Below are 10,347 nucleotides of genomic sequence, written 5' to 3' on the forward strand. Positions count from 1 at the left end.
CAGGGCACGCTTTGGCACCCCAATCCAGGCCTCCTAGAGCTCTGGGCCTGGCCCCTGAGCAGGAGCGATTCATTGCCTGGGGTCTGTCGGACGCGGTAGTTGCCACTATTCAGTCAGCAAGAGCTCCCTCTACGAGGTCGCAGTATTCCTACCACTGGCGGACGTTTAGCACCTGGTGCCAAGACGGCGGTCAAGACCCAATTAATTGCCCCATCAGGGTCATATTGCAATTTCTACAAGAGCTGTTGGACCAGGGCAAGTCCCCATCCATGCTAAAAGTGTATCTGGTGGCCATTTCTGCATGTCAAGTCCGGATTGATTTTCTGGCTGTGCAGTTTTAAAAGGAAGCTTGATGGCTACGGCCTCCTCGAACCCTTTCACTCCCCGCATGGCGCCTTGATGTATTGCTGGACGCACTTTCCCAAGCCCCATTTGAGCCACTGAACTCAGCTTAGCGAGTTACACGCCTTGTCTGTATACCCATCGTGTGTCCATTTTGCGGGAGATGGCTCCAGGGTCACACTACGGCCTAACCCTGCATTCCTCCTCAAAATGCTGTCTCCATTTCATGTCAACAGGTCTACTGAGTTGATGGCTTTTCATCCTCCTCCCTTCGTTTCAGAGCAAGAGAGTCGGCCTCACCTGCTCTGCCCTGTGCAGGCCCTCAGGTGCTATTTGGAATGCACTAAGGACATTCGGCGCTCAGACCAACTGTTTGTGTCTTATGGAGCGCGGACACAGGGCCTGGTGCTTTCAAAGCAGCGCCTCTCGCATTGGATTGTGGACACCATTACCATGGCCTACGAGTCTACCGGGACACCGGTGCCTGATCACCTGGTGGCCCACTTGACTCGAGGCGTTGCCACATCGTGGGCCCTTTTTCAAGGTGCCCCCTTGGCAGACATTTGTGCGGCTGCAGCTTTGGCCTCGCTGCTTATATTTGCCTGGTTCTACAGGTTGGATGTGATGGGACCGGTCCCTTCCATTGGGAACCCAGTGTTGGCTGCAGTCGAGCCCCAGTTGCCTACGGGCTCTGGTTCCTGACTTTCCTCTCCCAGTCTGCCCCTGTAACTGCATCCTGAGGGAGCTAGTGAACCGTGTCTTTCCCTTCCACCGGACTATGCCTTCCAGTCGAGCACCCACGCGAGCTGCTCCTGGATGTAAAGACAGCCCTGTCGATGTGTTCCCAGGCCTTGTCATGCAGCCTACAGGCATGTTTGCCTTACGAGGCCGCCCTGTATATAGTTCGTTCATTATAATTGTGTTGCGGTGGTGCATGCGTTTGTCCTGTACCCCGCTCTGTATATTGGTCAGCAGGTCTGTGGCCCGCCTTGGCTGTATTATGCCATAGAGCAGGGGACTGCTGCTGTTGTCCTCCAGCGGAGGGCACTTGAGTTTTCCAGTGCCCCACTGTGTACATAGTTCATTTATTCACACGGTAAGAGCTGTAGTTGTCCTGCGTTAGCTGTGCTATTCGACAGATGTCAACTACTCCTGTGTTCCACGTGTGGCAGATGAGCCAGCTCCTGCACACCGTGATGTATATATGTGTATATACACTCACCGAAAGGATTATTAGGAACACCTGTTCAATTTCTAATTAATGCAATTATCTAACCAACCAATCACATGGCAGTTGCTTCAATGCATTTAGGGGTGTGGTCCTGGTCAAGACAATCTCCTGAACTCCCAACTGAATGTCTGAATGGGAAAGAAAGGTGATTTAAGCAATTTGGAGCGTGGCATGGTTGTTGGTGCCAGACGGGCCGGTCTGAGTATTTCACAATCTGCTCAGTTACTGGGATTTTCACGCACAACCATTTCTAGGGTTTACAAAGAATGGTGTGAAAAGGGAAAAACATCCAGTATGCAGCAGTCCTGTGGGCGAAAATGCCTTGTTGATGCTAGAGGTCAGAGGAGAATGGGCCGACTGATTCAAGCTGATAGAAGAGCAACTTTGACTGAAATAACCACTCGTTACAAACGAGGTATGCAGCAAAGCATTTGTGAAGCCACAACACGTACAACCTTGAGGCGGATGGGCTACAACAGCAGAAGACCCCACCGGGTACCACTCATCTCCACTACAAATAGGAAAAAGAGGCTACAATTTGCACAAGCTCACCAAAATTGGACAGTTGAAGACTGGAAAAATGTTGCCTGGTCTGATGAGTCTCGATTTCTGTTGAGACATTCAGATGGTAGAGTCAGAATTTGGCGTAAACAGAATGATAACATGGATCCATCATGCCTTGTTACCACTGTGCAGGCTGGTGGTGGTGGTGTAATGGTTTGGGGGATGTTTTCTTGGCACACTTTAGGCCCCTTAGTGCCAATTGGGCATCGTTTAAATGCCACGGCCTACCTGAGCATTGTTTCTGACCATGTCCATCCCTTTATGACCACCATGTACCCATCCTCTGATGGCTACTTCCAGCAGGATAATGCACCATGTCACAAAGGTCGAATCATTTCAAATTGGTTTCTTGAACATGACAATGAGTTCACTGTACTAAACTGGCCCCCACAGTCACCAGATCTCAACCCAATAGAGCATCTTTGGGATGTGGTGGAACGGGAGCTTCGTGCCCTGGATGTGCATCCCACAAATCTCCATCAACTGCAAGATGCTATCCTATCAATTTGGGCCAACATTTCTAAAGAATGCTTTCAGCACCTTGTTGAATCAATGCCACGTAGAATTAAGGCAGTTCTGAAGGCGAAAGGGGGTCAAACACAGTATTAGTATGGTGTTCCTAATAATCCTTTAGGTGAGTGTATGTATTGTGTGTTAAACAGCAGGACTGAGGCTCCGTTCTAAAATTGTAGAATGGAGTTCACTGCCGCTGTTCCCAGCTGATGGCACTTGAGTTTCGCTGCCTCGCTGTGTATATAGTTCCTTTCTTAACACAGTAGAGCTAATGTTGCCCTACGTTAACCGGTCTAACCAGCAGACGTCAACTGCTCCCGTGTTCCATGGGCGGCACATGAGTTCGTTCCTGCGCCCCGTGGTGTATATAGTTTGTTTGTACGAAATCTAAATTGTCAGCACAATGGAGCTCTTCCACTCTGTACGGTTTAATTGAGTTGGATGCTTTTGTGCTGCGCGCTGACAGCATGAAGGTCTTGCTGTCACGCGATATGTATATATTGTATATTGTTCAGCTCGGTTACTCTGTTGACTAGCCAGCTATGTATTATATTGTATTTTTTCTCATTGGGTCTGTGGCCCTGCTCCTATTGGATCAGGGGTCCACTGCCATGATATTGCGCAGAGGCCGCACAAGTGCTTGATTTCCCTCACCAGACATTGTGCGAGTAGATTACGGCCTCGCTCCTAGCTGCACTAGTAGAGCACCTGGCCTTGCTCTTGTAAGCGGACGGCGTAAGAGTTAACCTCTGTAGCCCCACTTTGTATATGCTGATTGCAGACAGTTCCCGGTAGAGCGTGACTATGGTCATTGCTCCTGGATGGCTCAGGTGCAGCCCTACGGGCCCCCCGAGGTTACTGTCTGGAGTTGTGTTGCCGAGGCCCCCTAGCAGTGCACCTCGGGGCAGGCTCCCTTATCAGCTCGCTGCCTCCTCCCTTGCGACAGTTTTGTTTTACCGTAACCCCTCCCCCTTGGGTAGTGCTTCCGACTTGAAAGATAACGATAGGTTATGTATGCAACCACGGTTATCTGAAAAATGAAGCACTGCCCAAGGGTTGCAAGGTCACGGGGGAGTCCTGGCTCCCGGCAAAAGAGGACGAACCTGCAGAGGTCAATGGCAGCTTTGATAGAGTGATGTTTTGTTCGGGTTCCTACGGAAGTGCGCAGAAACCCCTCCCCCTTGTGCAGTGCTTCCTTTTTCAGATAACCGGGGTTGCATATGCAACCTATCGTTTTCTATGGTGCACCTAGGATTGTATGGATGTAAATCAACACATACTGTTAATTACATGTTACAGAAACTACACACACACACAAATTTACACATTGTATCCTGTATGTGCAGATCTATATTGTCTTGCTATATACAGTGAGGGAAAAAATTATTTGATCCCCTGCTGATTTTGTACATTTGCCCACTGACAAAGAAATGATCAGTCTATACATTTAATGGTAGGTGTATTTTAACAGTGAGAGACAGAATAACAACACAAAAATCCAGAAAAACGCATTTCAAAAAAGTTATACATTGACTTGCATGTTAAAGAGGGAAATAAGTATTTGATCCCCTATCAATCAGCAAGATTTCTGGCTCCCAGGTGTCTTTTATACAGGTAACGAGCTGAGATTAGGAGCACTCTCTTAAAGGGAGTGCTCCTAATCTCAGCTCGTTACCTGTATAAAAGACACCTGTCCACAGAAGCAATCAATCAATCAGATTCCAAACTCTCCACCATGGCCAAGACCAAAGAGCTGTCCAAGGATGTCAGGGACAAGATTGTAGACCTACACAAGGCTGGAATGGGCTACAAGACCATCGCCAAGCAGCTTGGTGAGAAGGTGACAACAGTTGGTGAGATTATTCGCAAATGGAAGAAACACAAAATAACTGTCAGTCTCCCTCGGTCTGGGGCTCCATGCAAGATCTCACCTCGTGGAGTTTCAATGATCATGAGAACGGTGAGGAATCAGCCCAGAACTACACGGGAGGATCTTGTTAATGATCTCAAGGCAGCTGGGACCATAGTCACCAAGAAAACAATTGGTAACACACTATGCCGTGAAGGACTGAAATCCTGCAGCGCCCGCAAGATCCCTCTGCTCAAGAAAGCACATGTACAGGCCCGTCTGAAGTTTGCCAACATCTGAATGATTCAGAGGAGAACTGGATGAAAGTGTTGTGGTCAGATGACACCAAAATCGAGCTCTTTGGCATCAACTCAACTCGCCGTGTTTGGAGGAGGAGGAATGACCCCAAGAACACCATCCCCACCGTCAAACATGGAGGTGGAAACATTATGCTTTGGGGGTGTTTTTCTGCTAAGGGGACAGGACAACTGCACTGCATCAAAGGGACGATGGACGGGGCCATGTACCGTCAAATCTTGGGTGAGAACCTTCTTCCCTCAGCCAGGGCATTGAAAATGGGTCGTGGATGGGTATTCCAGCATGACAATGACCCAAAACACACAGCCAAGGCAACAAAGGAGTGGCTCAAGAAGAAGCACATTAAGGTCCTGGAGTGGCCTAGCCAGTCTCCACACCTTAATCCCATAGAAAATCCAACCACCGACCCGCAGTTTAAGAAACCATAATAATAATAAAAATGGCAGCACAGGCAGTGTATAACCAAAAACATTATCGATAGTTTGTATTTGCAGTAATAAGTTATCCTATCCAAATTTAAGATAAATCCATGTAAATTACAAATAGTTCCTGTGCATCCTAGTTGGTTCTGTGACCTTAACAATTAAAGACTTAATATAATACCAAAATAACAACATGCAACATAGTCTAAAACCAAACAAATCACAGATTGAATTAACTAGTCCTAACCCGTGGCCTGGTTTTTAACAGAGTGTGCTTTCAGGGGATCGTCACATGTAAAACCTTTAAACTTTTACAAACCGACAGATATCACTTAACAGAAGGTAAGACATCAATCATGTGTTAATTGCAGAAACAAGACACATAGATTCCCAACGCATTGATACTTAAAAATAATGCCCTAATTGCATTGATTTCAATGAGTTTTCTCATGGACAGAACAATGCAATGCATTTAAATCCCCTTTACTATAGCAAGTTGCTTGATCTGTGTATCTTCACAGATAGAACAAACACAGATTGTAGTCTTTGTAAGCATTTAATGTACTTACAATTTACAGAGAAGATACCTGTTTAGGTTTTCAAGAAAATATGTTTCACATATCAGTGACTAGCAGAAAACTGAACCCAATGCCTGCATTAAAATGACTGTGAATGTGATACACCTTCTTTGACATTAACACATTATTGATATGTATGATTTATGTCGGTTTGTAAAAATGTAAAGTGTATTAAAATGCAGATTGACTTGTTTAAAAATGCACACTACTACAAAATGCAAAGTATAGCCTGAAAGAAAATTAAACTGATATAAATCGTAATTACCATTTTAATTGTTTGTACTGTGAATAAAAATAAACAATTTAAATCCGCCATCCACATTAGAATGTGTAGTACATTTTGTTTCACTTCTTGAACTAAACTGCTTTTGTTTTTTAATAAAGGGAAAAAAGTGTTCCAAAAGTAATCTAAAAGTATTCTGATTACGTTACTGACTTATGTTACAGGTTATGTTAAGGTAAACAGTATTCTGTAACGGAATACTTTTTAAAATTGAAAGTTTCTGCTGTAATTCTCCAGGCCAGGCGGAGAATAAACTTTTAAAAGATTTTAAGAAGCGCATATGAAGTTTAAAATACAATGTTCCCGATAAATACATTGATACACCACACAATAAGAGCCAAACAATCCCATAAAAATGCATATTGATAAATACCCTCCCAACTAAGTGCCTGGCCTATGTTATTTTTTAGGAAAAACAGTGCCATCTTAAATAACTATAACATAGCTTTACAAGTCTTATATCATGCTAGCATATAGATCTAGATTAAATATGAATCCATATTATAACCAGTTTATATTATAACATTTTTTTTTTTTTTTTTTTATTGTTGCAGTAAAAGAGAAATACAGTGGTTGCAGCTCCTGGGGGCTATGTTCTCGGTCAGTGAAAATAGTGCAGGTAGTAGGCCCTAAAAAATGTTTCTGTCCAACATAACAGAGCCTTCCATGACTGGTTTAATCTGGCTTGTTGTAACAGTCAATAGGTAGGCTATATCCCTGTTTTAAAGCATTATTATTACATAGATATATTGCAGTGTTCTTTCCATATAAGAATGTATTGCCCTTTTATTTGATATAAAGAACATGCATGTAGCACACAGCAGTCACTACAGACCAACAAATAAGTAAACGGGCAAACATCTTGCTACACACTCTTGTGCCATCATTGATCTGTTACACAATAATAATATTAGTAATGGGCATACCAAAATGTAATTCATTTATACTTCATAACTTATGTTTTAATAAAAAAATCCATGTCAGTTAAGAATTTTAAAAGGCAGACAGACAAAATAAAAAATGAAAATGAGCAGCCATAGCTATATTACGAATATGCCTTTAGATCTAGTTACGAGACGCTTTTATTCAAAGTGACTTAGATGGAGCAACAAACACTACCCAAACACATTTTTTAATCATACGTCTTACTTTTAAATTGTTATGAATCAGTAAGGAGCTGACCGAATGTAAGCAGTCCAATTATTATTAATAATTATAAATTGTGAAAATTGTAAGGATTTCAATACTGAAACTATAATATTTATATTTATTTTTGTATGTAGAATGACCCATATACAGATGGGTGACAAATTAAAGGAAAAACCTGAATAAATGAGTGGAGGAACATAACAAATGCAGATGCCTCCAAAGGGTTGTACTGCATGATACAATTAAGCAATTAACATCCTATCATGCTCTGTGACATGTATAAAAATAATAAGCAGGCCCGATTGACCTCAATTTTGGATCAAGATGGCAAGAGGAAAGGATCTAAGTGACTTGGAAAGATGGGTCATTATTAGGGCACGAATGGCAGGAGCTTCAGTCACAAAGACTGCCTAACTGGCTAGTGTTCTCAAAAAGTGGGTGAGTGCATGTGTGGCGTACACCAAGAAAATGGTACAGGTCTGACTGCTTGAGCCCAACAGTGAAGGGGTCCGCAGGATCTGTTATGCTGTGGGAGGCATTTTCTTGGCATGGTTTGGGTCTACTTTTCCCCTTAGAGGGATGGGTCACTGCAAATCATTACAAAGTTATTCTGAGTGATGCCATGATGCCTTTATGCTATGGTGAAACATTTCTTTCCTGATGGGAGTGGTCTTTGGTGAGTATGAAAATTATGTGAATTATATGCTATGGCCTTCGCAGTCACCAGATTTCAACCCATTAGAACACCTACGGGAGATTTTGGACTGACATGTTAGAAAGCGCATTCCACCACCATCATCAAAACACCAAATGAGGGAATATCTTTTGGACGAATGGTGTTCCACCTTACTGAGACACTTTATGTTGGTTTTTCCTTTAATTTGTCACCTATCTGTATATGACAAATGCAATGTAAATCTGTACCGATTGTAAAATAAATTATCCAGTGTTAGTGAGATCAAAAACCTGGACTCGGAGAGAGTAATGCATATCACACCATGACACTATTATTATTATTATTATTATTATTATTATTAGTTTATTAGCAGACTCCCTTATCCAGGGCAATTTACAACTAGTATTGGTATCCTGTATCTGTTATGTTGAATTTCAGAATACTCCACAGTCAGTCAACTGGTTAAATACTCTGCTATGATACTATCCATAATTTAAAGTACTAATGAAAGATATCAAATATAAATTGAGCTTCCTTATAAGATTAGGTATATAATCCCTATAAAACTAAACCGGGCAACAAGAAACCAGAATCATTATAATGGCATGTAATTGAATTCAATATTAAATTGGACTTTATTGATAGCTGTTGAAACATTGAAACATGAACATTAACTGGAAGACATATTAAGATATATGGTTGTAGAAAATAGGAAATAATGGGAAATGTTTGAAGGAGGGTGTGACATTATTAATAAAGAAAATGCAAAAAGGATTGTTTTCAGATAGCAGTCATTCAAAATAGTTTAGTCTGACTATAAAGTGTGCAGTGTATGTTTAAGAAGATACTACAATATTTAAACAAGGTATTCTAATGTCTTGTTTTTTTTTTCTCAATTGCAATTTATATTAAAACTATTGTACAAAATAATAAGATGTAAAATATGGTTGAAAATGTTAATACACTGTATCAGATTTAGTATTATGTTATTAATACTGTTCTTATAAGATTTCACTATTTTAATGGGCCAGTAATTGAGTTTTAAATGTTTCAAATCATTGCTTTTGTTGTTCATTACTACAGTAGCTGTCTTCTTGTAAACACATATCTTCTGTGTAGTGTCATTCCTTCGTTGCTAGTAAACAACACAACAAACACTCTTTAAAGATTTGTCATTTTCTTTAGTGGAGGCTGAGATTAGTCTTCTCTCCCAACACACTGGCGGTATATACAGTCTGCGGTTTCGTTTGTTTTATCACAACTCAATAATACAGTGAAAAAGGGAATTGTATTACATTTAGCTTATCTGTAACATATAGACAACCTTAACCTCTATACTGCCTAATAACGTCTATGGAGTTATCTATTTCTTTCTCTCTTTCTCTCTCTCTCTCTCCCCCCTTTGATAAAATCTTTCAGTCTGCTGCTTCTACTACAAGCCCAGCCCGCAAGGCCGCCATGTTTCCAGGTTCGGCGCCAACAACACGTAGCCCTGATAGTCAGGATTTGAATTTGCCTGTTTTGGCCATTGTCACCACATTTGTATTATAAATATATATCGAAATAATTTCGTAATTTATCATTGGAAGCTAGTCTGTCGCCTGAAAATTGTCCACTGGCCCTTTAATTGAAACGAAAACCTGCCCACTACAATTCCATCAATCAAGTTCAGGACAGCTGCCTATCCCTCCCCTCCTCGCTCTCGCGCTTTAAGAGGAAAAAAAAAAAAAGAAGAACGGGGCCTCGCTTGCTAGATCTCAGTGGCTTTTCGAGAAATTTCCCTTTTAAAACAGCCATTCAAACCCGACATATTTTTGACTTAAAAGCGATTTGCGTTTTCAAACCCAGCGAGGCCTACTACGCACTGCTTCCCATACTCCCCACCCTGCTCAGGTCCTTTACTTGGCCGACGGCTTTTTTTTCAGATTGTTTGATTGATAGGGAACGGAAAAAGAAGATTTTGAGTGACAGCTTACCTGAGTGCCAATCTTCGTCACACTGACAAGCGGCTGCAGCAATCGGGACCCGCAGTTGTCGTGTTACGTCATGACGTAACGACACGCTGGTCACGGACTCATGAATATTGAACAAATGGGAGGAGGGTGACGTTTTACTTGCCATGTGAATTCCCCCAGACAAACGGCAAATTCATGAGATAAGGTGAAGGGAAGCCTATGAAACTTAGAATCTTATTCAAATGTTATTTGTTACGTTTTCCTTTTTTTAATTGCTGGATATATTGTACGGCATTGTACTTCACAGTGTAATTGTATAGGATTCAGATGTGTTTAGTTTAACGTATATTCACAGTGTCTCTTGTAAAGTTTTTATCTTTGGGGGTCAATTCTTATTTTTATACGAATACTTTTTAGAATGTGGCTCAACCTGGATAAATGTGTTAGCCAGATTAATACATACATAA

At 41.9% G+C, this 10,347-nt stretch overlaps 1 protein-coding gene across 3 annotated transcripts in view; it reads right to left on the reverse strand.

Moving 5' to 3' along the window:
* Nucleotides 1-10,009, reverse strand: part of LOC136751458 (homeobox protein PKNOX1) — a 64,286-nt gene extending 54,277 nt beyond the window's left edge. For 2 of the 3 annotated variants that reach the window (XM_066707086.1, XM_066707085.1), the window contains exon 1: nt 9,902-10,009. The gene's annotated coding sequence lies outside the window, so the exon portion shown is untranslated. The remainder of the gene's footprint in view (nt 1-9,901) is intronic. The other variant, XM_066707087.1, reaches the window with a different exon arrangement.
* Between the last annotated feature and the right edge of the window lie 338 nt (nt 10,010-10,347).

This window comes from Amia ocellicauda, chromosome 6 (assembly GCF_036373705.1).
Source record: "Amia ocellicauda isolate fAmiCal2 chromosome 6, fAmiCal2.hap1, whole genome shotgun sequence".
Taxonomy (NCBI): Eukaryota; Metazoa; Chordata; class Actinopteri; order Amiiformes; family Amiidae; genus Amia; species Amia ocellicauda.